We start from the raw sequence: 22,594 nt of genomic DNA on the forward strand, positions 1-22,594 counted from the left end.
AGAAAATACAGAAAAAGAGAAAAAAGAGAACGAGATGAAAAGAATTTTATATTAAAATTTTCATGAAAATATTCTATAAAGAAATTCGATTCAATCGGCTAACGAGCTATCGAACAACAAAAGATCCTTCGTAAAAGTTGACTTAGTTATAGTATAGTATAGTATAATATATCGTACGATAACGAATCTTCGTATCGAATTGAAGGAAGAATATTCTATCGAGTAAACGGTATACATATACGTACATAAACAGACGCAGAGACAGACGCACGAACACGGAGATACACGATCACATGTACGAAGATTCTTGGATACCGGAATGGCGAAAGAGGGAGGGAGGTTTCGGTTAGAGAAGTAGTAGAGAAGTTTTACAGTAGTAGTCAAAGAATACTCGTCACGCGATTCAACCTTTCTCCGATTCCAGGATCGAGTCACTCGTCTCGTAAACACTCAAGATTCTCAAGATAATTTAACTCGTTATACTAATTTCGTGTCGTGGATCCAACGATGGCAATCGATTCGTTGCAACGTAGATAGTTGCGTGTCAAAACATTTTCTTTTTTTTTTCTTCTCTCTTTCTCTTTCATTCTATACATATATACATGCATACATACATTATATATATATATATATGTATGTAAATATATTTCTCTGTTCATTGAAAGAGTTTATCAGATTTTCTCGCCCCTTCTCTCACTCTCTCTCTCTTCTTCTGTGTCTTTTAGTCTCTCTTAAAAGAGAAATATACATTTTATATACATATATTTTCTTTCTTTTTCTATTTTAAATGATCACTATAATCCATAATCCTACGAAACGAGTCTGTACCGTACCGACTTTCTACGAAGCTTGCTGCTGCTACCATCTCTCACTCTTTCATACTTCATCTTCCTTCATCATACTCGTCTACTTCCTTCTGGCTCGTCTTCTCCCTCTCTCTCTCTCTCTCTCCCCTTCTGTATAACTACACGTAGTCGTCTGTAGGATCCACAGTCACAGGCTAATCCTTGGATTAACGCGCGACACTATATAGAAATTTATAGCGCGGAAAGACAGCCGAGATGGTAATCGCGTGCACTGAAACGCGAGAAAATCGCGTGAAATTTTCTCGCGGGTACCTCTTACTCTTTCTTCACTAAGTTATCCCTTACATCTCTTCTCTCTCTCTCTCTCTCTCTCTCTCTCTCTCTCTCTCCTCATCTATCTATCTATCTATCTATCTATCTTTCTTTCTTTCTATCTTTATCTCTCTTACTATTTCTCATAGCACTTTCATTCTTTCGAGAACAACGTGCTCATTTTACTAGTATTTATGTGTATATATATATATATATATATATATATATATATATATATTTACGTACGAATTACACTTATATTTTTACGTGTAAAGATTTTCTTTCCTTTTTTTTTGTCTCTCTCTCTCTCTCTTTCTCTTTTTCTTTCTCATTCCTTTTATTTCTGATATTTATAATCTTACGTATGCAATCAAGAAACTTAACGCTTTTAATTATCTCGACGGAATCAAGTATCGCTCGATAAATTCTCAAAGAATCATCACAGAACGAAATTTTCACGACCGTGCGAAACTTCCTCTTAAAAGCGCTTCATTTATTATCTTCTCTTTCTCTCTATCTATCTATCTCTTTTTATGTTTTTATCTCTATCTTTCTCTTTAGAAGGAGTGCTCAAAGTAACTTCGTCGAAATCACGGAAAAGTAATATCATACACGCAAGTATTATATTTTAACTTATATATATATATATATATATATATATACCTATATACAGTTATAATAAATATATCTACCAGTAGTTAGACTACTATTATTTAAAACTTAGTCTTATGAGAAGTAGATACTTGTCTTTTTTTGTTAGACTGAGATCTGAGAGTACGACCGGCTACTATGAGAAAATAAATTAAACGTTTGCGAGGAATCTCTCGACTTTATCGTGATGATTAACGTAATAGTAAAAAGTCTAGAACGAAAAAGAGAGAGAGATAGAGAGAAAAAGAAATAGAGGAGATAAGATAAAGTAGGTTAGGGATCAGGATTGAAACGAAAAAGAAACGTGAAAATAAAAAATTTCTCTTACGATTCAAAACGATCATCAAGAAATATATCATCAAATTTTTATATATTTACTTTAATTCTCCTTTTATTTACTTCTAATTACATCTTTTCGTTTATTCTCTTTGTGAGTAAAGCCGACGAGAATTTCTAGTGGAATTTCTCATTTTTCGTTATTAGTACTAATTGATACTGAAGGAGCAAGTCAACGATCGTGATCAAACGAGAAATCACTAGTTTTGAGAAGAATCATATCTAAGCAATGAAATCTTCGTACGTTGATGTAATCGTTAGCCAGTAATATAAGTATACGCGCATACACACACACACACACACGCATGCACGCGTGCGTATATATCGAACGATATTCTAATGACAGTTAAAAATCTCATAAACTTTATTATAATAAAATGAAATATATTAAACCGCCCAACAAATTTCGAATAAAATTTACGTTCGAAATTAAAGATCATTTTATCCCGATGATTTGCATATACCTAGATATATATTTAATATTCTAATCATTAAAAATTCCATGTACATTATTATAATAAAATGTAACACATCCGTAATCCTAATTAACACAAATTTCGAATAAAATTCATATTTCATATTAAGGATAATTTATTCGCTGATTTATATGCATACGTATGTAGACACGTATACGTTTTAATATATTTTAATAATTACAAATTCGGCAAAAATTTTATATTATATTATATAGCAAAATTTAGTCTATTTCGAATTGATACGGAACAAAAAAACAATTTTTTAATAAGAATAATAATAATAATAATAATAATAATAATTCACGTACCGGAGATTATCTTTAGATCATATCATGATATTTGCGTATACGTACGTATATTCAATTTTTTAATAATAACAAAGGAAAAAAAAGTGGAACGAAAAAAGAAAATTAAAAAAAAAAAAAAGAAAACTCGCATTCAACGAAACTAATATCTATTATTCGTTTAATCAACAGGAATAATACCAAGATCGTAGATTATAATTTTCATTAGTGAATTAGTAAATTAAATCGATTTACAAATGATTAGTATAATACAATTAATTCCTACGTGTTCGAATTCGTTCGTTTGGAAATTTCAAGATAGTTGTCAAAGTCACGTGATTATCCTTAACTAAGTCGAGACAATTCGTAGGAATAAGGGGAATACATGAAGGGGGTGGAAGAGATGGGGTAGGTTTGGTGTGAATGGGTGGGTATAGGGTGGTAGGAGAAGGGGTTGTATGGACCAGGATGATTCGAGAAGCTCGTGGTCGCGAACGTGGTTGCCGTTTAACGATGGTAGTTGCGGTTTAACCACCGTTCAGCCCCTGCTTACTTCGTTCACTGTTAAATCGGATGATCGCGAGCATAAAGGAGACACATTTCTACCAACAACGCCGACAATGCTTTCCTTGTTTAATTTTGATTATACCGATGATGTGAAGAAAATCGTTTATGTCATATATAGTGTTTTATTTTTATTCAGAAGAATAAAAAAATACATGAGAAAAATTTGTTCGTTCGTTCGTTTTTTCATTTACTTATATGTACGTATATGTATGTATGTATGTATGTATGTATACTAAAGAGATAGTATAAGAGTTTAATTGGTTTAATTAATGTATGACAGAAAGTTATATATGTACGTAAACGATAAAACTCTAATATATTATTTCTCATATCATTGAGAATAGATAAATGTTAAAACATTTATTATATAGCATTCTTTTTTTTGTCATTATATAAGAATGAATTTTTTTATTTGACTTGTAGATATATATCTTGAATGTACGTGATGCGAGTTAAATACTAAAGGAATATATATATATATAAATATAAATATATCGTATATATCTTGAAGAATAAAAAATATTGCAGGAGTCCCATTATGTATAATAAAAAATTATGTTAATAGTAAAACACTTTAATATACTGTCTCTCTTGTCATTATATAAGAATGAATTTTTTAATTTGACTTGTAGATATATCGAGAATGAACGTGCTCTGAATTACGGAGACCGGAGACTGAAAATAGAAAAAGAGAGAGACTGAGAGAGAGAGAGAGAGAGAGAGAGAGAGAGAGAAAGAGAAAGAGAGAGAGATACATACATGACTATACTGACAATAAGAATTAAATATACGTATATAAATATACGTATATAACGTTTTGTTTTCATTAATAAAAAATAAGATAAGAAATTTCTTTATAATGTGAGTTAAGAAATAAAAAATGATACTAGACTCTCGTTATATATAACGAAGAACTTACGTAAATAATAAAACACTCTAATATACTTACTATTTTTTGTGCCATTATATAAGAATGAATTTTTTAATTTGACTTGTAAATTTACTCACAATGCACGTGCTGTGAGTTAAAGAATAAGAAAAATAGAGAGAAAGAGATAGATAGATAGATAGACGTCTTTTCTTTTTAATACCAAAGAATAAGGAACGCTACAAGAGTCTAATTATGTATAATAAAAAACTTATGTAAATAATAAAATACTTCGATATACTTACTGTTACCCTTGTCATTACATAAGAATGAGTTTTTGAATTTGACTTGTAGATTTACATTGTAGGGCAGCACGTGTTGTGGTAAAAAATTGAAAGAGAGGGAGAAAGAGAGAGAGAGAGAGATAGAAAGAGAGAGAGAGAGAGAGAGAGAGAAAGAACGATATATATACACATACACATACATACACATATATACACATTATTAACGTCACACATGGTCACAGAGACACTAGCGTCGATGCATTTGACTGTCGATAGAAGTCCTCTCGAGATGATGGAGAGTGGTAGGTTCGAGAGCGAAAGAGAGACAGAGAAAACAGATAGCTAGTGAGCAAACGAGAGAGAGAGAGAGAGAGAGAGAGAGAGAGAGAGAGAGAGCGAATGAGTGAGTGAGTGAAGGAGGAAGAGAGATGAGGAGGAGAAGGAGGAAAGGACGGCTTTCAAGGGATTCGAGAGCGTAATTACGGGAACACTCGATTGTTTTTCGAGTAGCTCATCCATATACTTATCCTCGTGCGCGAGGCTCGTCGTTCATCGTTACTCTTCCTCCTTCTCCTTCTGCTTCTCCTCCTTCTCTTCATTATGGCCGTCTAATTCGACGAGGGTGGAGAAGGAAGAAAGAAAAAGGAAGAAAATGACGAAGAAGAAGAAGAAGAAAAAAGAAGAGAAATAAAAAAGTAAAGAAAAGAATTCTTCAATAGCTTCGATTCAAGGAAGGTTAACAACACGCGATGTGGTTATGTGTTACGTCGAATTTTTACCTCTCTCTGTGTGTGTGTTTGTACGTGTATGTGTTTGTGAGAAATAAAAAAGAGTATAGAACGATGGGGTTGGGTTTAAGTGTAGGTGGGAGCTTGGCTTGGGAGTAGGTGAAGGTAGGGGATGGAGCAGAGTAAGGTGACTTTTAGTTCGGTTTACGTTACATCGCCGTTCGTGTGCACGTTCCTTTAAGGTACTGTCACGCGAAAGGATCCAAAAGGATTATTATGGCCCTCACGTGCCGCTCGTGGCTTTTGTCTAGCTCATGGTTAGAAGTAAAAGCCTTGAGACGGTGCTGCCACACTCGATCTAAGACGGGGTGGAAGGTGAGGATGGGGTAAAGAGGGTGAAGTGGGAGGATGGAGTTGCCAATGAGGGGACGAATATCCCTCTGAGGGTGTCCAGGTGAATCGTACGAGGAGTGGGGAGGGACTAGTCTCGATTTTTCTGGCTTACGTCATTTTTTCTATCTCTCTCTCTCTCTTTCTCTCTCTTTCTTTCTTCTCTCTTCTCTTCTTTTTATTTTTCTTTTCTTTTCTCGAAAGAGAGGGATAGAGAGAAAGATCTTCGCACGTTGGCCCAATTTATTTGGATATCTTCGATCGAGACCTTATTCTCGAGCTCGACTTTACTCTTTCATCTTAATTATAGATGATGGATTATGTATTTTACATAACATTTATACGTTTCTTTTTCTTTTTCCTTTTTTTTCCTTCCTTGTACCTTCACTTCTTTCTTGTTTCCACATTCTTTCCGAAGATTTCAACGTTGTAATGTTTTTAAATGATGGACTCGACTGTTCGTCGTCGATATTGTTGTTGTTGTTGTTGTTGTTTCTTTTTTTGTTTTGTTTTATTCCCGATTAATGGACTCTCTCGTTAATCAAACTCTCTTGTCGATCGATCTCGATTGATTGCTATCGTTACTAACCGGACGTATACAGAATGACGACGGGAGAGATAGAGAGGGAGAGAAAAAGAGATTCGTCACTTTGTAAATGTAATCGTACGTAATTTTAGTCATCCATCGAGATAGAAAAAGCAAAAGGGTTGGAAAAAGTTAGGGAAGGGAGAAGAGAAGGTGGAAGAGGTGGACAACGAGGTGGGCGAAGAGAGTAGCTTGTGAATCGAGAGAAAAAAAATATCGTGACCCTTTCAACCTCCAACTTTCCCTTCCACACTCTCTACCTCCCTTTCACCCTTCCACCCTCTCTCCAACCTCCCTCCAACCTCCAACCTCCAACCTCCACTATCCACTATCCACTATCCACCCTCCACCCTTCACCCTTCACCCTCTGCGCCCTATTCCCTTACCCTCAACTGTTTGCCGTCGACGAAGCCACGCAATAAACCAATTGGCCCGTACGAAAGAGCAAATGCCATATTCTCGATTTCCCGAAAGTTTGATCTGGAGGATGGATGGTGGTAGGTCAATACAAATCGAAGCACAATTTTTATCGAAAGTAATTGTACAACGTGATATCTGTGACGTATTCGTACGATTTTCTATAGGAAACCACAGGTTATTTATTTTTTTTCTTTCTCAACCACCCCCTTTCCCCCTTCTATTCCACCTTTTCTATTCATTCAATTTTATTTTGTTACTTTCTTTTGTTCCTTTTTCTCTCTTTTCTTTCCCCTTTTCGTTTTCGATCTAATTTCTTGTTCTTTCTCGTTTACAAATTTTTTTTACGAAAATTCCTTTATTCTGGTTTTTCTTTCTTTTTCTCTTTGTTGGGTTTTTTTGTTGTTGTCTTTCTTTCTTTCTTTTTTTTTTTTGTTTTTTTTTAGGTGGGGAGATATTTGTTCCGTTTTGTTACGTTTTATTTTCGCTCTTCGATCTCCACGGAGAACTCGGAGTTACTATTTGTTTTTCTTTTTTATTAAACCGCAATAAACGCCGATTGGAATAACATTGGGACGAGAAGTGGAAAGAGCTCGCACACATCTCCTATGATAAATAACAGTAGATATTTACATATCCATACGTACGTACGTACATACATATATATACGTATATATACATACGTGTGTGTATATATAAAATATTCATATTATGAAAACTCGTAAACAATTTTTATTAAAATAGAGAGATAAAGAAACAAAAAGAAAACAATGCAAAAATGAATATGAACAAATCGAACGTGATAGGAATGAATAAAAAGTATAGGAAAAAGAGAAGAAAAAAAAAAGAAAAAGAAAGAAAATGGGACAAACTTTATTAGAAACAAAAAATATATAAAATATGTATATTAGTAAGATAATAGAAAGAGGATAGGAGACGATCGATGCCAGGAGTAAGAGATTACAAAAAAATGGATAGACGCAGAAAGAAAAAGAAAAAGAAAAAGAAAAAGAAAAAGAGAAAGAGAAATAGGGTAGAATAGGAAAGTCCGAGACATTCCGGAAGCGTCAACTTGTAATTAGCGTTATTCGAAGTAGTTCTCGACATTAGCTATGACGCAGTCAAATATATCCTTGTATATAGCGCGTGCAATCGATATCTCGATTTCCTCGAGCTAACCCTCTTCTCTCTCTCTCTCTCTCTCCTCTCTATCTCTATCTCTATCTCTCTCTAGCAATGTTTAGGGAGAAACAAGGAAACCTTTCTCTGGTACAAAGGCATAACGAACAGATGTACGCTGATTAGAAACTCGTGGTCCGCTTTTACGAGCGATATAACGGGTGAACGAGGAAATATCGACTTTTGCTCTCTCTCTCTCTCTCTCTCTGTCTCTCTCTTTTTCTACACTCTGGAAAATGGGCCAACCCTCCGTTGCGGGCAATTATACGAGAGCCGGACTACCGTAAAATGCGTTGTTCAAGCTTCGCTCCACATCGTTCGGGCAGCACCCTTGTTTTTTGCGAAAGGGTTCGTTCTATTCTTATTGTTCCACGCATTCGTTACGCGAAAAATCGTATATCTCGTGGATTCCACGTGTCACTGAGATATCAGAGGTAAAACTGAAAGGCAACACGAGGGTTATCTCTACGTGTTCTGCCACTACCCTACTCTACGTCTCTTATTTAATCGCATCGCGTCGAATGGATTCGACACCGACCTTCCCATTATTTTTACTTTTCCTCGTTACATCGGCTTTGATATAGTGGAAAGCTGTTTTTTTTTTTGTCCTTTTATATATATATATATGTGTGTGTGTGTGTGTATGTATGTATATATATGCGGTTGTATCGAGAAAGATTCCAATAGAGAGAAATACTGATTGAAACACATATTGACATTTTTCATATCATCCAATTGTTTCGCTTTTTTCTCTTTTTTTTTTGGTTTCTTTTGTTTTGTTTTGTTTTGTTTTTTTTTCGGGAGATGGTTAATCCCTTTCCTTTCTAATTTTTATTCGCTATTTCTATTTCGATAGTACCCAGTATAAAACACATTTGTTCCCGTTCGAAATAGGTCAACGTCGTGAACTTCGACAAATCTCGTGGTTTAAAAAATATTCGAGTTGATTTAACGATTTAACGTAGGTTTCTCATTGATTATAATCGCTTCTACAAAATATCGCGTGGTAATCATTAGAAACAAAACTTACTTCCTTAAGAAATTTTAACAACGTCTGTTTCGACGAATTAAAAAGAGAAAGAAAGAAAGAAAGAAAACGGAGCTTACAAAAATTCGTCGAATCGTCAAATTAATTTCCAACTACACTCGACGAACGATTCAAAACGAATTATCTTTCGTCCCTTATCTTATTACCATCTTTTATCCAAAAAAATAAAAAAAAAAGAAAAAATAAAAAAAGAAAAAAGAAAAAACAAAGAAATTCCTTCTTGAAATATAGGTCGACGAATTGTTCATTTAGAAAATTTCATAGTCGAATATTCTTCCATGGTTGTTAAAGTTCAAATGGAAAGAGCAATCGAGTAAAACTATTTGACTTTTGCGAACGTAAACTCGTAAAGTCTACAGATAGAATAAAGAAAGTGGTACAAGGGGTAAGTGAGAAGGGGGTGGGTGAGGGGAGGGATAGAGAATGCAGGTCGACGTGCTTGCCGTTTACTAGCTCACGTTTAACGATCGGTACTCGAGCTCTCGACGTGTCCACGACGAGTATAGGGAAAGTACCGAGCGAGTACACGATGTGTGCCCTTCGACTATGCCGAGAAGAGAACCTTAACCACTTTAGCGCTCAGCCATAACCTCGTAAACCGACCACACGTTCGAGCTATGTCGAGGGTTGTGGTTCGATAGCGCGAACTATCGCGCTCGGAGCGTGCTGCTAGTGCTGCTTCCGTTGGAAAGTTGCGAGCTTGGTTACTGAAAATTGATTTTAGAACCTCTCTCACTCTCTATCTCTATTTCTCTCTCTCTGTCTCTCTTTCTCTCTCTATTCTGTAAACGTGACAAAAATCATATCATTTCGTTCCACATGATTATCGATTTAATAAAAGCAAAGTGAAATTGAACGTTTGAAGAATAATATATGATAATATATGATATAATACGAAGGAAAAGGGAAGGTTGAAAGTTTTATAATATTGTTCATTGATATAATATTAATGTTTAGTATGTTGTTAAATGTGTGAAATCGAACGTACGATTTTTATCAAAAAAGTATGATTTCTATATTTGTGAAAAGAAATATATATATCATATGTTATATTTACGGGTATTATGTCGTATTTGGAATATAATAGCTGTACAAAGGAAAAGAAAAATGTAGAATATTTGATTTACGAGAAAATAAAAGAAAGGAAAGAAAAGGAATATTTTCGATACGTTCGTACCGCATGCTTTTCAAAGCTTTCTAAATAAAATATTTCACATTTGTCTTCTTCTCCTTTTTCTTTTTCTTTTCCTTAAATATACTTCTTTTAAAAATGACGAAGATAAAAAAAGAAATAGAGTGAAAACGTGTCGTATTAGCCATAGAAAAGCAACACCATGATCCCTGTTTGTCACGAAGTTAGCGAACGCGAGAGGTATCGAAACTCGTCGAACGTTTCGGTTCTGATAAATGGTTTTACGATCATCCAGCTACGGATGCTGTCACAATCTATAACGAGATTCCGGACGGAACGAGTACCTACTACTAGTGCTTATAAACATCCATCCATTTGTTATACATACAGGGTATGTACTACTCGTGTCATATCGTCCAAACGAATACGACGATACATACGTCGTAAAGATTTGTTAAAATTGATTTATATCCGAACTTGATAAACATTTTTTTCTTTTTTCTTTTTTCCTTTTTATTTCTGTTTTTTTTTTCTATTTTGTTTTTTCTCTCCCATTTTGTTTATCTATTCTTTATTTGTACCTTTTTCATTTTTATCTTTTATTCTTTATTCTCTTTTAGCACGATCGGTCAAAGTGCAGTAATATTTTATAAACGAAACAATGATTTGGGCTCGGATTTGTTTCTCGGGTAAATTGGGAAGACGAAGTACAATGAAATGATAAATATTTAAACGCGTATTAATAAATCATAACTAATGAATAAATTCATTTTCTCGAGGAAAATCGTCCAAGTTTGTTCTACCGTGACGGAGAGACGTACTTACTTATAACAAACGTGATCGGTAATGTAATTAACTTTTCAAAAGCGTAGAAGATCGTCGTGAAAATTTTCCATGATTTTATGGGATCACGATCGAAATAGATATTATAATTATTATTTCAAATCCGAGATCTATATCTATATATATATTTTTTTATACAAGTATATATATATAAATTATTTTATATTTTATATTATATATATATATATATAAGTATAAGAAATAGATATATACGTATATATGTATAAGAAAAGGTTAATAATCGATTCTCTTCCGTCGGAGATCGTTGAACCTAAGAGAAACAGGATATTATAAACGTGACCTGACCTTATTTAAATTCAACTATCACAGGAAACACCGTACAGTGCTGAGAGAAAGAGAAAGAGAGAGAGAGAGAGTTCACGTTAGCAATGCAATCGACGACCAGACATAACTTCTATCAGTTTTCCTCTCTATGAAAGTGATGACAACGAGATTCTTTAATTGTGTTGACTACAAACGATTCTCTCTCTTTCTCTCTCTCTCTCTCTCTCTCTCTTTAGATTCTTTCGTCTCTATTTTCTTCTCGTTATTATCCTCTTCCTTCCTTCCTTCCTTCCTTCCTTCCTTAACATTTTCCAACAATATTTTCTTTCTTTTTTTCTTTTTTCTTCTAAGAAGAACTAAACTCGATTTCAGACTTACCCCTTTCCCTCCAACCATCCCATTCCATCGCAATCGTATCGAAAGTTAATTCCAAGCGTGTCGTTCGTTCGCTGAAATATTATTCTGAGAGAGTAACACTTACAAAAATGTTCATTAACACATCGAAACTTTTCGATGAATTTCGTCAACGAACGTGAACCATTTAACGTGATCGACAACATCGAAAGATTCTTTTTATTTTATCGTTCTACCCTCCTAGGAGACTCATCTTTCTCTATCTATGCGTGTACGTGTGCGTATCTGTGTACGTGGATGTGAATTTGCGAGCATCTACGAACATTGGAATATTTCGATTTAACAAAAATCCACGATCGAACGCCCGTTTCTTTTCTCGATCGAACGAACGATCTCAATTTTCTCATTTCTCTTCGTTTTTCATTTCTACTTGTCGTACGACTCGACGGACAATTCGTTTTATAATTCGTCTCTTCGCTCGTATACAAGTACAACGATCTGTTCGTACAGATATGACAGAAACATTTTCTAAGAAGCATTTTCTTCTTTTTTTCTTTTCTCTCTTTTTCTTTTCTTTTCTTTTTTTTTTTCTTTTCTTTTTATTCCTTTTTTCGATCCCTGATATATGAACGGATTCACTCTATTGCACTTATTCACTGTATCGCACCTATTCGCTGTATTGCTTCAAATATATCATATTTTAAAAAATGCGACACTAGTTCTCACGATAATAGTATTTAAACGTGAATTCTCGTTCGAAAAATCCTTTGTAAAATTTTGACGCTCGCAAATGCAAACAAGCACGCATACTTTTCCTCTCGTATTAAACTTTTATTCAAGGCGTTAATTAGCGCAACAACAAAAGAGAAGAAAAAAGGAAGAAGGAAGGAAAAAGAAAAAAAGAACTCTAACACGAGCCCGCAAGTCGTCGAGTAACGTCGTATTTAAACTTGTCAAGGGTCGTTGACGTTATTCCATAAACAAGAAAAAAAAAATAATAATAATAATAATAATATAAAAGTAAAAAAAGAGAAAAAGAAAAATAGTGCAAATAAAAATTCATCAAAATCTTTTTCATCGCATCGTATCAAATCGTCGAAAGAGAAACGCTTTTAAAATCCGTCAGATATAATCGTCGTGATCGAGAAAGATCATACTGAGCGATCATACATCCGAATTTTTTTCGATTTCGATCCACCACAAATATTTTCAAACCTTTATATCGCCTTCTTTTTTTATACAAAATCCATTCATAGATCCAGATAAATTCTATGTTATTGTCATAGTAATCTTTTCGTTCCTACGCATTTAATAATAACGATTTCACGATAAATATTCTCTCTCTTCTCTCTCTTTCCCATTCCATTTCATCTACCAAAGAGCAAGTACCTAAACCTGAACAGACAGAGGATCTCTCTCTTTCTCCTCTCTGTTAACGCTGATCCTGCTGGATTCGTAGACCCCCAGGATCCAATAAATCTGCTCTAACATACGCACAGGCGAGTCAACCAAACATATAAACGCGCGCGAGCGCGAGCGCGTGAAACGAGCTCGTCTCGTCTCCCACGAATGCTCTTTCGCGGCTCTCTCTATCCTCTCTCTCTCTCTCTCTATCTATCTATCTATCTTTATCTTCTCTATCTGTGTCTCCATCTCTCTCTTTCTCTCTCCCTCTCTTTTCAACTTATAAAGAGAGAGAAACAGAGAGAGAGATAAATAAAGAGAGAGAGAGAGAGAGAGAGATAAATAAAGAGAGACAGAGATTGAGAGAGAGAGAGAGAGAGAGAGAGTCGAGCGTGTTCGGCACCCTTTCGCACACGTGCGTGCGTTTCTCTTCGGTTTCGCTCTCTTGGATCGTGTTCGCGTGTCAAGCCCAAGTACTCTGACACGCTTTACGCTCGAGAGCCTCCTTTGTCGAGTTTCTCGGCGTGTTACGCGCAACCTCGGCGAATACCTACCTACCTACCTACTCTTCTATATAATATATATGTATATATATATATATGTATGCGTGTGTATATAAGATTGTATATATATATGTATGTATGTATGTATACGTTAGAAGCTACGCGGCTTATCATTCCGTTAGCCTGGTAAAGGCACGACTTCTCTCTATCTCTATCTCTATCTCTACTTTGTGCGTGTTTGTGTGTGGGTGCAGGAGAGTGTGTGTATATGTGTGTGTGTGTGTGTGTGTGTGTGTACGTATCTCTCTATCCTTCTTTGCTATCTCTTTCTCATTTTCTTCTTCTTTTTCTTCTTCTTCTTTTTCTTTTTCTTTTTCTTTTTCTTTATTTCGCTTTCTCTCATTTCAAAGAATCGAAAAAAAGAATGAACGCCAACCGTGTTAACGTCACCGTGTCAACGGGTCTCGGGGTTTTCCTTATCGATGACACTTTTCTTTTCTTTTCTTTTCTTTTTCTTTTCTTTTCTTTTCTTTTCTTTTCTTTTCTTTTCTTTTCTCTTCTCGTTTTTCTTTTTTCTTTTTTCCCTTTCACACGACTCATTGATCGCGACTGATCGGAGAAAAACGAATCTCGTTATTCTTTTTCTTTTTTTAGCATTCAAAAATAAAATATATTCGCTCGTACGCGAATATATCTTTGGATTACTCCGATGATATTTTAAGAAAAGAAAAAGAAAAAGAAAAATGAATTCGAAGTTTAAGAAAAGTGAAAGACAAATTTGATTTATTGATTCCCAAATTAGTTCCATATATACGAAATACATTTGTTGTATCAGAAGTGTATTTAATAAGTACGTACTTTCTACGTTCTACTACGATAGTCGAAAAGTTTCTTTTCTTTTTTCTCTTTTTTTTTTTTTGTTGCGAGTATTGGGGACGGTAGAAAATGAAAAAAAAAGGAAAAAGGAAAAAAGAAAGACAGAGTGAGTGAAAAAAGGAAAAGAAAACAGAATTACTTCGAAAGGTTCCAGCTCGTATTTCTAAGCGGAAGGGATTTCTAAGATAGGAGACCGATAAAAAAGCAATAGAAAAGAGGTGAAAAAGGGTGGGAGGGAGGTAAGATTGGGGGATGGAGAGTTAAGGTGGATAACCGTTCCATATCGATATCATAAATATAAAATAGAAAAAGAGAGAGAGAAAGAGAGAAAGAGAGAAAAGAAAGCCGAAGACGGGACGATGAAGGAAGGAAAATAGTATCGACTTTTCGTAGGAAACCCCTCTAAAGAACGATAGAAAGATCTTCTTGAAAAGTGTAGAAAAAGGACGACGAAAAGTTAAACGATGTCCCTTTTGCGACGGACCAAAGTTACCTTCACGATTACTATGAGAAGAGAGGTCGGTCATCTCTCACATGTTTCAGTTTTTCTTTTGCTTTTGTAATCTCATTCAGAATGTGTGTGTATATGTGTGTGTGTGTGTGTGCGAGAGAGAAAGAAAGAGAGATAGATAGATAGATAGATAAAGATGGGTACCTGTCGATCTCTTGATCGAAAATCGTACGTGCAAGTCTACAATCCACAAGCATTTTCGATAAGTTCAATTTGTGTATGTGTATGTGTGTCTATGTATATACCTGTGCATATAATATATAGATATATATATATATATGTGAATGTATGTATATGTGGGTATATTATATATGTATGCGTATATACTCATATCCGTACTCGTGTAAATGTACATAAGTTGGGACCCATCGTCCAATCGTTTTCGTAACGTTCTAGACGTGGTAATCCTCGTGTCGATATTTTACCGGCACGTTCTTTCGAAATATACGTTCTGTGGATGAACGTACGAACGTGGAAACACGATTATCTTTTCTAAAACGAAGAAATTCAAAATTCATAGCGCAGGACTGAATAATTTATAAGGAAGGTTTATTCAATTAGCGGTAAAATATGATTCCCTATATTTACGGAATATATGGCAAAAATATTATATTTATGGAATACGATACATGAAATAATGTCATAAATTTTATTTATGAAAAGTGAAAATGAAAAAGTATATATATTTATATATAGAATATATACATATATATACATAGAAATAGAAATAATCTTTTTGGATTAGAATAACAGTACTGTATACATCAGAGAGGAAAATATGTTATAGAATAAATGAATATAAAAAAAGAAAAATACATAAGAAGAAAAAAACAAATAATATTAACGATAACAACAACAACAACAACAACAATAGTAATAATAATAGTAATAATAATAATAATAATAAAAAATAAAAATTGATTTCACTCGTAATCCTTTCGAAGAAACGAATAATAAATTTCGACGAATAAAAATGTACCATCCCTTAACGTAGACGTTAGTCACCGTTGTGCTATACTTTCGAAACTCAGGAAATTCGATCGGTTATTTTAGACGGATAAAGGGTACAAGTTATTTTGATAAACGATAGTAACGTAACTCGATTTTCCCGTCGTGCCTCGTCTACGGTTTACATCGACCCGAACGAGCTTACCAGGAGGAGAAAGAGGAGGAGGAAGAGGAGGAGGAGGAGGAGGAGGATGAAGACGGGCGCAATAAGGGTGTGGGTAGCTGGAGGGGAGGGAGAGTGGCAAAAGAGGTTAGGGGATGGATAGTGTGTAGATAGGGGATGAGTCTGAGGGGAAAGGTGCCGTATGCGAAGGTCAGAAACGTTTCTCAAGGATATCTACGTGGATAACGTTGTTATACCTACGTATACCTAACTCTTCGGACATAGTAATTTCTCATTGAATTCACGGACATTTACGCTCGTTTCACTCGTCTTTGTATTATCGTTGTGGATATAGTCAAATCGTAGAAGCAAAGTAGCGACAATGATGGTATTGGTGGTGATGGTACCTAATGGTGCTGGTCGGTGGTCGGTGATAGTAGAGCTAGTAATACTAGTAGTGTCGATGGTGATGGTAGTGGTAGTGGTGGTGGTAGTGGTGGGGGTGGTGATGGTGGTGGTGGTGATGATGGTGGGAGAAAAGGGATGAACCTGAAGGACGGGGCTAAGGGAAGGGTAGGTTTACGTTAAGGGGTCTATGCCGATGTTCGAGGGGGTGTTCTTCCTTCTCTAAGGCATTACCGAGCCCACAATGGCCGCCGCCAATACCTTTCATCCCCTCTCCCACTTTTCTCCTCTCTCTGCTCTTCTTCCTCTTTTCCACCTCCTCCTTCCTCCCTCTCACCCCCTTACCACCGACTCTACTCTGCGGCCCCCATGAAGATTTCATTCGTACCGTTAGAAGCACTCGGAGAATAATTTCCAACGGCAGGATGCCACCAGGAGCTTTGTGATTTCTTTAAACGGTAATGAAAACTTTTGCGGATTAATTTTGAAACGAAGTAGTCCTGTCTCTTTTTCTCTCTCTTTCTCTCTGTCCTCGTTTTTAGATGAAAACGTACGAAATCTGAAAAATGAGAAAAGAACAGGGAAAGAGAGTGATAAAAATTTACAGAGATATTCAATGAATAAGAAAATTCATAATTTTTCACATGATATCATAACTATGTCAGGTGTATGTAGGTTACGAATGAAAAAAAAAAAAAAGAAAAGAAAAGAAAAAGAAATACGATAAAATTCAAACACGATGGTGATGCTTGAATAACGTGAACACGTCATCGCTTTATAAAATGGCTATCCTTTCTTAAAGCAAGCGTGCTTATCTTACTATAGGAACGATATTTCCCTATTCATGCCGCGTAACGTTGTAACTACTCTTTTTCCTTCCTTCCTTCCTTCCTTCCTTCCTTCCTTCCTTTTTTCTTCTTTTTTCCTCTCTCTCTCTCTCTCTCTCTCTCTCTCTCTCTTTCTCTCTTTCTCTTCTTCCATAGCGGAAGCGTGCAAGCATAAAAAGGATACGCGCACAGCATCCGCCCCTCCAGAGAATACTCGAACGCTTTTCCTTTTCCCTTTTCCCTTTTCCTTTTGCATTCGCTTTGGTTAGGTAGTTAGACGATGCGGTGGCAAGTAGTAACTACTTACTATACTATAATATTATACTATACTATACTATAGTAGTACAACGACCTCCGACCTAATTTCAACGGAGTACTGGAGCGAGACGTTCCTTAGTCGTGTTCGGATTAATCGGTCGGCATTAGAAAACTCTTTGGGAATTTGTCCTGCGGTCAACGTAGATTTCCTCATCGTCCTCTATATTACTATAACTATAGCTTAGAGAAATAGAGAGAGAGAGAGAGAGAGAGAGATAGAGAGAGAGAATAGCAAACTCATAGTCGAAACGATCTTCTCGGTTTGTCGTTCTTGTGGAATCTGGCACAGGATTCTCTCGAAAGCGTTAGATACACCTACGTATACCTTTCGATGTCCTCTTGACGATCCTTGATCTTCCCCTTTCGTCGAAATCAGGCCACCATCAAAATCGTTTCGAACTCGCGCGAACTACCATTGCTATCGAATTTCCTACAAGTTTGGAAGAGAATTGCTCATCGATTGATTTATTATATAGATAACGTCGATATAAACGTCGACGAAGGAAAGAACAAGAGAGAGAGAATATTTTTTTTTAAATTATGATTGATTCGTTTTATTAACAATAATAACAATGATATAAATGCTCCAACATCTTTTTTTCTTTTATTTCACGTATCTATTGATATGTTCGATCTTCGAAAATCATCGTCATCTTTAAATGATTAATGATTTCTCGAAGAAAGAAAAGAAATATCGTTCCAATGAAAAATAAGACAAACGAACAAAATATGTATATATAAATATGTATATGTGTGTGTAGATATGTATAAAACACGATATGGTCGCTCATTCATCGACATGATCAAATTCCTCGATTAATTATACACTTGCTATCGTCATAGAAGACACACACGTTATCAAATCTGTTACTTTTTTTCATTCACGTACTACATATCTACATACCTAGAATACATTGAATCCTCCAAAGTTATCATTATTATTATAACATTCTACAATTTCACTCATCGATGATGTTCCGTAAAAATAAATAAAAAAAAAAAAAAAAAAAAAAAAAAAAAAACGGAAAGGAAAAAAAATATATCGTTCCAACGAAGACAGAAGAAAAGACAGAAAGAAACAAACAAACATACAAACAAAAAAAAACACGCGACATGATCGGATTCGACATGGTTGGATTCGACATGGTCAGATTCTTCGATTGGTGGTGTATAGGACCCATGGTCGATAGAGAAGCTCTCGCGTCGTTGGTGGTCGAAGTACTCCCCACTCTTTTCACTGCTTCACCCGCGAGCAGTACCTATGTATATATATATATATATACACACACATATATATATATGTATGTATGTATGTATATAGCTGCTGTTAGTAAGCGAAGATATAGCAAGTCCAAAAGAGAGAGAAAGAGAGAGGACAGATAAAAGCAAGAGGGTAGTAGTGGTGATGGTGATGGTGGTGATGGTGGTGGTTGTGCAAAGTGACTGAATAACCTCCCGCCGCGCCCTGTTTCTGAACTTGTGTGGATATAACCAGCTCCGCAAGTACACTAAATTCATTCCTCACCTGCGTGCGCATGGATTCGTGTTTAGTAGACTCATCAATGTGTATAAGTGTGTGTCTGTATGTTCTGTATTAAGAACGTACATTCTCTCTCTGTCTCTCTGTCTCTCTCTCTCTCTCTCTCTCTGTTTTGTCTGTCTTTGTCTTTCTCTCTATATATACACACAAACTCGTACCTCTTAAGATATAAACGAGCACAAGGATGTGTCGCGTTGAATATAATCCTTAGCTCGGATCGATCCTCTTCTCTTTTCTCTTCTCTTCTCTTCTCTTCTCTTCTGTTCTCTTCTCTTCTGTTCTCTTCTCTTCTGTTCTCTTTATCTCTGTCTTTCTTTCTCGTTCCTTCTTAATTCTAGATATCTCCTCGAGTAAAGTTTGAGACAATAGAATCGATGTACCTTGCTGTTAATCCGTCGCTTCCCATTAAGTTTCTTATGACAGTTTCGTTGTATCATCATGTAAGTGAGAAATGATAAAAGGAATTTCTAAACTTTCTCTCTCTCTCTCTCTTTCTCTTTCTCTCTAATAAAAGTATCTTCTAATCAGATAAAATTGAATTTGATTCGATACGATCGAGCGTTGTTCCTGGAAATTATTTTAGGAAAATGAAATATCCTTCGCGTGAGTAAAAGAAAAAGAAAGAATAAAATGAAAGGAAAATGTAAAAGAAGGAATGTTAATATTATCGCGTTATCCTAGTAATAATGGCGCGGAAAAGGAAGAAGATGAGAGAAAGAGAACATATTTGTGCCACTGCAAAATTTTCTGACGCTTTGGAAAAAGAAAATGAAAATGAAATGGAATAAAATAAATAATAAAAATAAGAGATACGCTTCTGACGATTTCGAGTTAAGCCGGCTTTTAAATGACTCCGTATAGCGAATTAATTCACCGTGGGCTGCTGCCTCGGCAGTAGTAGTAGGTACGCCGGCGTAATTAATTTTGTCGCGACGCCGGTAATTTTCTGTTTGTGCGGGAGATTTCAAGTAGAGACTCGGCGAGAAGTGTAACTTAGCTGTGCGATAGACGAGAAAAAGAAAGAGAGAGAGAGAGAGAGAATAGTAATTACTAGGAAAACAAATAAAAGTAATGGCAGATTAGAAGAATCGATAAAAATCGATCGAATCTTCGAACTCGAACGGGTTATCCGTTCTAGTAGATAATTCTGATTAATCTTCTTGTTTGATTCGTCGTATGAAAAGTAAACGGAAACGTTAAACGATCGCGAAGATAATGATTTAAAAGAATAAAAAAGAGGAAAAAGAAGAAAAAATGTACAAAAATAATGTAATTAAAAGAAAAGAGAAAGAAGAAGAAAAATCGTAGACTCGTTTGTATGTGTGAGTAAGTCGTTGATAAACAGTATATTATACTACGATGTTGTCGCGTTCCGGTGATAAGCGTTTCGAATCACGTTTCATACACGAGTAGTATAATGTATACAAGAGTTTGATTCGTGCGTGCATGCGTGCATACGTGCATGCATGTGTGAATAAATAAATGCTCCTATTTTGCACGTGCAATTCGCGAGTAGTCGCGCGCGCACTAGAAGAAGGTGAAAGAGAAATAGAGATAGATAGATAGATAGATAGATAGATAGATAGATAGATAGATAGATAGAATTGATTACTCGAACACCATAGGATTTATGCTCTTCTAGAATATCTATACACCGTTTCAGGTTCGCGTGTTCGTTGGAACGGGGATAATACCTATTTTCTAACGTTTCTATTTTCCTCTATGTTACCATATTCTCTTATCAATGTTTACTGATTCAAAGAATTCTTTTCACCTTTTATTCATTACGGAATAAAAGTGTATAGAATATCTGCATACGTTATCTAACGAATAAAAAATATATATATATTATATGTACACACACATTTATATGTATATATATATTACATAAAATGATTATTCATTTACGTGATATTCATCGTACTACTTTAGATGTTTCCATATTTCTATTTTGCATATGAAATAATATATATATATATATACACACACATACACACACTACTAACGTAACATATAACCATATTATTACAAGTATTAATTTCCACTGGCGTCTGCTTCATAAAATACAAAGATCAATTACTAAAGCGTATCAAATTATATTAAATTTTTTCATTACGAATACCATTCAGATTTTATAATATAAAATAGCTTCTCTCTCTCCTACACACACACACACATACAAACATTATTTTGTCGATCGAACCCGTAAACGAGCTTGGCATCGTATTTCGCGCGTCCTGAAAGTCGAATAGGCGGGGGTCGTATTAGAGAGTTGTAGGGGGTTGTGAGCGATTGTATGGGGTAGTAGGAGGTAATAGGAGGTAGTAGGAGATAGTAGGAGATAGTAGATGGTTGGAACAGACAACGAAACGACGAAACGACGAAATAGTCGATCCGTCACATTCGAATAATAAAGGGCATACCGATTGCTGAGTGCTACCACCGAGCAGCGTACACATGGTAGGTCTTCGTAATTCGAGTACCGTGGTCATAGAATCCTCGTTATGCAAACAGTCGACTCTTGGAACACGTATTCTGATATGCCTCGGGTAGGTAGGTACTTGTGTACCCGTGCAGGAGGATCTGAAGCGGTCGGTAAATCGCCAAAGAACGCAGCTTCGAGGGTACTCGCTTCTCTCGGCCCTTCCCTTTCTCTACCCACTCGCAAATCCGTTATCAGCTTTTTTCGAATACGAAGAGAGAGAGAGAGAGAGAGAGAGAGAGAGGGAGGGAGCACTAAAAATGCTCAACTTATTCGATTTGCCGAGTCGCTCGTTTAATTTCGAGTACCCTTTTCGAAAGGGTACACCCATCTCTTTCCTTTTTTTTTTCTTCATTTCCTCTCTTTTTTATTTTTTATCCCTTTTTTCTTTCTCTCTTTCTTTCTTTCTTTCTTTCTTTCTTTCTCGTTCAATGATAGTAGAAGCAAAAATTACGAGAGAATCGTCTCAACGTGAAATGCAAAAAATTTTTATTCCGGACGTATTTTTCGATGTGTTTAACAAAGATAAATCTTTGATAAAGGAAAGAACAAAATAAAAGTACACGAATATACAAGATATTTGTGTGCGTGTGTCTGCACACACACATATATATATATATATATATATATATATTATAATAAGTATGCGTATTAGAAAGTACGTTTTCACCGGATGTTGTAAAATCGTGTTTCGTTAAGAAGTTTCCTTCGTTCTTTAACGAAGTCATGCCGCCAGTCGTTTCCTTGACGACTCTCTGCTCCAAGAAGGTGTTTCTTATTTGCAATGCCGCTATCATGAAACAGCATAAATATGTATAACTACGGGATAGGGTATGGTAATGTCAGAAGAGCTAGCATCTGTCGACGCGTTACTCCTTTCAAAGTGTAGAATTTAATAGGAATAACGTCTTCTACTACAATTATTACATTAGAGAAAGTTCGTTCATTTGAACGATATAATAAACATACACGACGTATATCATTTCCGCCACCTCCAACATCCCACCTACCCACCCACCCACTTTTTCTTTCTCTCTCTCTCTCTCTCTTTCTTCTCTATCTCTTTCATTT

General features: G+C 35.5%; 1 protein-coding gene across 1 annotated transcript in view; it reads left to right on the forward strand.

Moving 5' to 3' along the window:
* The window catches only part of LOC127061883 (plexin-A4), a 277,822-nt gene that overhangs the window by 125,864 nt on the left and 129,364 nt on the right, over window positions 1-22,594 (forward strand). The gene's annotated exons all lie outside the window — the stretch shown is intronic.

Source organism: Vespula vulgaris, chromosome 2 (assembly GCF_905475345.1).
Source record: "Vespula vulgaris chromosome 2, iyVesVulg1.1, whole genome shotgun sequence".
Lineage (NCBI taxonomy): Eukaryota > Metazoa > Arthropoda > Insecta > Hymenoptera > Vespidae > Vespula > Vespula vulgaris.